Source organism: Protopterus annectens, chromosome 1.part0 (assembly GCF_019279795.1).
Source record: "Protopterus annectens isolate FY-2018-M chromosome 1.part0, PAN1.0, whole genome shotgun sequence".
NCBI lineage: Eukaryota > Metazoa > Chordata > Ceratodontiformes > Protopteridae > Protopterus > Protopterus annectens.
The window spans coordinates 1,845,513,703-1,845,521,548 of NC_056725.1; the positions used below are offsets into that span (position 1 = coordinate 1,845,513,703).

A 7,846-nucleotide genomic window follows, 5' to 3' on the forward strand; every position below is an offset into this window, starting at 1 on the left:
GCAAGTACTGGTTGTGTACTACATGTGACAACAATGTCCTGTATTCTCCATATGTTTGGACTATGGGGTAGGGCTGCAAGACGGAAGCCTTTTCTTACACAGAAAAACATCCAGGCCTGGCTAAAATTTGTAAAACAATACATCAAGTCTCCCAAAAGCATGTGGGAAAATGTGTTAAGGTCTGATAAGACCAAGGCTGAACTTTTTGACCACAATTCCAAAAACAGAACTTCACATCACCAAAAGAACACCATCCCCACGGTGAAGCATGGTGGTGGCTGTATCATGCTTTGTGATTGCTTTTCTTCAGCTGCAACTGGGGCTTTAGTCAAGGTGGAGGGAATTATGAACAGTCCTAAATACCCATCCCTTTTTGCCCAAAACCTTCAGGCATCTGCTAAAAAGCTGAAGATGAAGAGGAATTTCATCTTTTAGTATGACAATGACCCCAAGCAAACATCCAAATCTACAAAAGAATGGCTTCAACAGAAGATAATTAAAGTTTTGGAATGGCTCAGCCAGAGGCCAGACCTAAATCCAATAGAAAATCTGTGAGGTGATCTGAAGAGGGCTGTGCACAAGAGATGCCCTCACAATCTGAAAGATTTGGAGCACTTTTGCAAGGAAGAGTGGGCAAATACTGCCAAGTCAAGACGTGCCATGCTGTTAGACTCCTATCCAAGAAGACTGAATACTGTAATTAAATCAAAAGGTGCTTTAACAAAGTATTAGTTTAAGGGTGTGCATACTTATACAACCAGCTTATTGTACATTTATTATTTTTTATATTTTTTCCCCTAACAGATTTGTTTGTTCTTCAATTGAATTGTATAGGTTATAGGTCACATTAAAGGTGGGAAAAGTTTTGAAATTATTTATAATAGTCTCATTTTTTATGTCACAAAAACCTGGCATTTTAATCAGGGTGTGTACACTTTTTACATCCACTGTATATCTCTTATTTTTATAGAGAAATGTATTGCATGCAGTTTAAATGCAGCTTTAGATAAATTACATTAAATTGTGTAAAGATAAATAAGATCATAACATAAGACCCAGCCATGTGTCATAATTTAAAGAAAAGAATACACATGATGAGTGTGATGCCCACCATAGCTACCAATATGTGATGGGCACCAATATGTGTCACCCCCACGCTGGGCCAGTAGTCAAGGAGCCTGAATCCTCACCACTGACACTGGAGAAGCACCTACACTTGTAATACAAATGGGTACACTCAATAGTTCCAGATGCAGACCTCTCTGCTTCAAGTACAATTTCCCTTAAGAGCACACAGGGAACACTCAGCCTGGGATCTGGATGTCTCTATATCTGTCTCTCTCCATATCCCCAATAAGACTCCCCACTGGTACAGCTGTAAGGTTAGGGCCTCAGCCAAGTGTTCAAGCCAAGTCATCCAGCACCCTTTCTGTGAACCCAGTGCTTTGTGTCCCTGCAGTAGCTGACACACACACACACACACACACACACACACACACACACACACACACACACACACACACACACACACACACACACACACACGCACACACTGAGAGGGTTGATTTTTCACACACAAATGCACCTGGGAAAGACAGGCACAGATGTACCTGCTGTGCCTCCTTCACCACAGAGTATAAGGTAATTATCACTGCCACCAGACACTTCACAATCAGCTACTCTAAGGCCCTTAACAAAGGGTGTCCAATTATACTATTTAATATTAATACTAATACAAATGGTAGTAGTTTAGCAAGATGGTTAGGCCTTCTGGAATGGCCTACACAGTGTCACCAAATAAATATAAGTACACTCAAAGGTTAGATACTCTACAAGAACCAGCCATGATAAAAATATTAAATATATTTAATAATAAATAATAAAAGAACATGAAAATACTGAAAATATATTTTAAGTAAACCACAGAATTCAAATCACAGAAAATACTGACAACAACATTGATGGACAGATGCATACAAACAAGGAAAAACAATCTCTAAACTAATCTTCACTATATTCCTGACTGAATCTAATAAAATTTACTGTTCCTTGATTACTTACTTGGGCAAGGCAAGATGAAATATGAGAGTAGTCTTTCTAATCAGGCCCCAGAGTACTGTGCTCTGAGATTACACCCTATAAAATAAAATATCCAAGATGACTTGCAGAATGACCTCATCTGGTTACCTGACTCTAGGTTCTCACAGTATCTCCTTTTGAAGTTTGAGACACGACTTTAGCAGACTGCTGCAATACACTTTTAGAGCTTTTATGGCAATGCCTAGGAGCCAGAGACATTTACACTTCCCCCTTCTTTACAAAAGCTAACAGACAATGGCTGCTCCCAGACCTAGCATCTATGTTCCTACTCGGCACTGTGGTGTGCCATTTAATGATTTAACAACTCATTTGCATTTCCCTTATTTTTCTTAAAATAGGCCAGCTGGTTAACCATTGCTGTGCCCGTGTCCTGTATTAAAACATATACATTTAATTCAGTTACCATAATACATTCACATTTCTCTTCATTTCAGCAGGGCAGCATACATTTTAACACAATTAACACAAGCAGAGTTTACAAATAAATTTTCAGCACAAGCATCTGTACAGATCCATTTGATATTCTAATGATATGCATTTTATTTACAAAATTCCAGCTAGCTGGGCTGGTACAAGTCATATATCCACTGCCCTACTTCTCCAAGGCATAGCTGGCAGTACCTCCTATCATCACAATGAGAACCTAAGAAGAAATGTTAACCACCTCACATAAGCTAAGTCAATATGATCCATCTCTGCAGTAGTAAAAATTAATCTGAATAATTGCACATTAAAAAGACCTGTTACTAAAACAGATGCTACTGCAGGCAGACGACTTTGCATTCCAATCCATCCACAAATGCAATGCCTCCTAACTTTGAAGAATAGATGGCCTGTGTTGTACTATAAACTATGTGTTGTTGTTATTGCCATAAGACTTCCTAAACTAAATCATCCACACATCAGGGAATGCCTTGCACAGTCCAGCCACAGAACAACAAACATTTAACTAAATGCAGACATCTTTCTCAGTTCTAGCTTGTAGAGGGCATTGCATTACAATGATGTGTAGAAATGACTGCATACTGAATGATGAAGTGTTGAACATCACTCAGAAAAACAGTGCACACTGAACTGACAAATCCCAACCCCTTTATACTTGACATAGGCTGTAAAGATGGTACTGGAAAAAGGCATCTCTAAATTTCAAATACATTTAGGCTGTATTGCACGATCCAGGCGTATCATTGAACTCATGCTTTCTTTCTTCAGTGCAATAAGCAAATCCAAATAATTAAAAGCATGTAGCTGTTGTCAAAGCATCTTTAGTTCAAACTCCAAGAAATCATACAAAAATCAAAAATACTTCTGCATAGGCAGAGATGTTTTTATATAAAAAAATAAAGACAAGAGTAAATTTATTCTATCTTTGTTCCATTCATTCAGTAACAACAGTAAAGTAACCCAACTTACATCCGAAAACTCACTTTAGGCCTGCAAAGCCAAAATAATGATCAAATGACAATAGTCGATCATTTTCAATTACAGTTAGCCCTGAACTCAGCAATTATAGATACTTTGTTACCTGTGTGCATCTCAGATGTCCAATTGTAAAAAAATAATACAATAAAATAGCCACACAAAGTACTTGAAGCTCCACTTTCTAGAAATACAAAGCTGCATCCCATATATGGTTGATTGCCAGGAAAAAAAATATCTACATCTCAGATAAAATGAAAATAAAATAATGGTGACAAAATGTTTTTCAAACTTATTTTTACATAAATGGTTGCTCTTTAACCCCCCCAATACACAAACACACACACACACACACACACACACACACACACACACACACACACACACACACGCGCACACACACACACACACACACACACACACACACACACACACACACACACCATATCTGATTCTCTGCCAAAGTAATCTGTCAACATTTCAGATGTTTGACTGCAATATTATAAAAAATGAAATAATGTCCACACGGTGCATTTCAGGTTCTGTTTTACACAAGCATGCACTTACTTTCATGCCCCCCACTGTCCATATCTGCTTGCTTACCATGGATAATTTTCACAATTTGCACAAATCTCAGAGATTCAATTGTGATAAAATAAAATAAAACAATTTAATTTAATTTAAATTAAAAAATTGACCATACAATGTATTTCAATATCTATTGTTTGCAACAACACAGTTGCTCACCAGCCCGTACAGCCCATATCTGATTCCCTGATGTCTCTGTGGTGCAATCGGTTAGCATGTTCGGCTGTTAACCGAAAGGTTGGTGGTTCAAGCCCACCCAGGGACGCTGCTTCTTGCTACTGCAAGAGACCTCAGGTTCTGACCTGTTAATAAGCTGCTTTTCCAGACCGTACTTTGGGGCACTGAGGAAACTGGGTTGGGCTACCTGCCAGAGGCCTCATGGCCACCTACCAACTTGAAAACAGGTTGCTAAAAGAAACTGGAAAGGCCACAGAAATACCTCACTAAAAGAATCACAGGCCTAAAGCAGATGCCCTACGCTGACCGCCTTAAAAAACTCCAGCTATACGCTGTCGCATATCGTCTACTCAGAGGCAATCTTTGCTTAACATACAAGGCCATGTCAAACCCAGACCTGTTGGACATGCTACACTTAAAGAAATCCCAATCCCTCAGAGCCACACGCTCCAGGGATCTAAACCTTGTCATCACAATAAACAAAACATGCTGGAGGGATAGGTTCCTGACCCAGAGACTCCCCAGACTCTGGAATAGATTGCCCATACATGTCAAGCAGAGTGCCTCTTTGGTCCTCTTCAAAAGGAACCTTGACGATTGGATGGGAAAAAGGAAATTCACCCCAGGGATCACGCCAGTCACCCTGCTAGACAGGGGTCCAGGGAAGTAAACAGCGTGGGAAGAAATAGCCAGGGAATTGTTATGGCTAGGCTTGTATAGGCCCTAGGGCTGATAGCCTAGTACCAACCTATGAACCTATGAATAATTTGTGCACATCTCAGATGTCTGACTGTAATAAAAAATAAAATAATGACTATGCAATGTATTTTAAACTCCATTTTACACAAACACATAGTTGTTTACCAGTTCAACACAGCTCATATATCATTTTCTGACAGGAATAATAAAACAAAAAAATAATTTCATGCTACTGCCACTGCTGCTCTTTTGCACTGCTACCATACCTTTCTGTTATGCACAATTTTATGAGTTTCCATCTGCATGCTTTTGCCATTACATTATTTGTTGGATGGCTGAAGGACAGAAAGTCCACAAAATGATTGATCAAGCACACTGGCCTCCCCATATAGCACCACAAGGTGCAGCTACTTTGAAAATTTTAAGCAAAGAAACACAAACTTCTTTACTTATGAATCAATAAATAAGCACATAGATAGATCAATAGATAGTTTACTGCATCAACAGCTTCGGCAACATACTCCAGCACTGTCCATATGCCACTGGAGCTCTGAGCCCTAGGCTGTCACCCTAATTGCCCCTATTATAATCTGTCACTGAAAATTAATATCTAGTTTCTGAGTTCCTACCTGCATCATACGCATAAAAGAGTCACAACACAAAAGCTTCATATGATGTGTATATAAAAAAGTGAAGAAATTATTTATATTGCATACTCATTAAGTATCATAGTATAAAGGTTTCACATAATGCTCTTAAAATAAAGTATCATTGTAGCAAGCATAGTTGTATCTTTCGGCTTTCCCCGGTTAGGGGTTGCCACAGCGGAACTCTGGTCCGCTAATGATTAGTAGTAGATTTTTACGTACCGAGTTGCCAACCCTGATGCACAACCTTCAACCACTCACTAAATCAGCAGTCACTATGCAAAAATGAGGACCGTACCATGACAGGTGATGTAACCCATGCCCACTGGCATGCAGGTTGCATGTTGGCCAACATATGGGTTCACACACTTCTTAAAGTGCTGCTGTAGTGCGACATAGACATTGTTCAGCATTTACACAAGGGCTACACAGCAATGATAGAACAGTCAAAAAGAATAAGAATCCATAGAGGAATACACAAAAGGGCAATGGGAAGGGAAAAGTGGTATGGCTGATGGAAGAAGGTACATTTTGGGGGAATAGGTGTATTTTTATGTAGAGAAGAACAGTAAATGAGGAGAGGTGGGGGGTACAGGAAAGGCAGCAAGAGCAGACAAACAAACATGTAACACAATCAAAGACTGATAGGGTTGGCATTAATACAAAAGGAGAACCAAAAGGAGATATATAGTAGACAGGAGATAGACAAATAGGGATAAAGAATATCAGGTAACATATTATTATTATTTTATTTATTTTTTTATTTTACTTGTTGACTGGGATAATCCAACTGGATACATGTCCATTTTTAGCTCAGGCCTGCAGAGAAAAGCTCCAAAGTAGAACATACAGTAAAAATCATAAAATGATTACAAGTTACACACAGTTTACAGGCTCCAGTTGAGCAAGCAGGTAATATAATCACACATTTTTAAAACAGTGTTGACAAATTGAGTAAGCAATGTAACATGGTTACAGACTATAGAGAAGGATCTAGTCGGGTTTTGAACAAGGACATAGCCAGTGAGTTTTAAAGTATAGCTTGAGGCTTTTTTTGAACTAAGAGAGGGTTCAAGAGAAAGAACAGCAGGAAGAGAGTTCCAAGTTTTGCCAGCAGAGTAAGCAAACAGTGAGTCCCCAGCAGAGTTGTTGATTTTGGATGTTTGAACCAGTAGTTTACAAGAAGAGCAAAGTGACCTCAGGTTGCTATAAGGGTTGATGATATTTTTAAGTGCAGGCATATTATCAGGGTGGTTGAGAACTTTATGGGCAATTATAAGCTGGTTGTACTGAAGTAGGCTAGGCTATTCTAGCCACCCCAGAAGATTTAGGTTGTGACAGTGGTGGGTCCTATAGGCTGTGCCCATCGCAAATTTAGCAATATCGTTATAACAGCTGGAGAGTTTGCTAAGAGCAGATTTGTTCAAATTAGTGAGTAGAGGGGAGGCATAGAGAAGAGTGGAGAGTAGATGGGAATGAGCAATAGCAGTCCTAGCAAATGGAGTAAGGAAAAGTTTGATCTTATAGAGGGAGCCAAGTTTTTTGTTAATGGTTTTGATAGTTTGATTGACATGGATATCAAATTTGAGGGTTTTGTCTATTGTGACACCTAAGAGTTTGGTTTGTACAGCTGGGGAGATAATGGTACCATTATTAGATTTTATGGTAAAGAGTAGTGAGGAAGACTTACAAGTGGGGGAGAAAAGAAGCAACTTTGTTTTGTTAGGGTTTAATATCAGCTGACTGTTAGAGAGACAGTTTTCAACTATATTGAAAGTATTCTGGGTAAATGTCATTAGATTTGTCGGGGAGGTGGCTGAACAAATCAAGGTGGAGTCATCCACATATTGGATACAGGTAGCATTTGGTATGACATTGGGAAGGTCATTAATAAAGAGAGAGAAAAGAAGGGGTCTTAGTATGGAGCCCTGGGGGACACCTAGGGTGACGGGTAGACAGGTTGATAGTTTGCCCTGCCATAGGACAGCTTGTTGTCTACCACACAGGTAAGACTGGAACCATTGAAGAGCATGGCTATTTAGTGAGAATGCCTTAAGGGTATGCATGAGTATTTGGTGGTTGACCATATCAAAGGCCTTTGAGAGATCTAAAAAGAGAGCTGAGAAAAGCTTGCTATTATTTTGGTTATGGGTTATGGTGTTAGAGAAGTATAGGAGGGCTGAGGTGGTACTGTGGTGTGACCTAAAACCATACTG

At 39.3% G+C, this 7,846-nt stretch overlaps 1 non-coding gene across 1 annotated transcript; it reads left to right on the forward strand.

The window, feature by feature from the left end:
• The first annotated feature begins 4,298 nt into the window (after positions 1-4,298).
• On the forward strand, positions 4,299-4,372 carry TRNAN-GUU. The gene has a single exon. It is a non-coding gene; the product is annotated as a tRNA-Asn (tRNA).
• Positions 4,373-7,846: the final 3,474 nt, after the last annotated feature.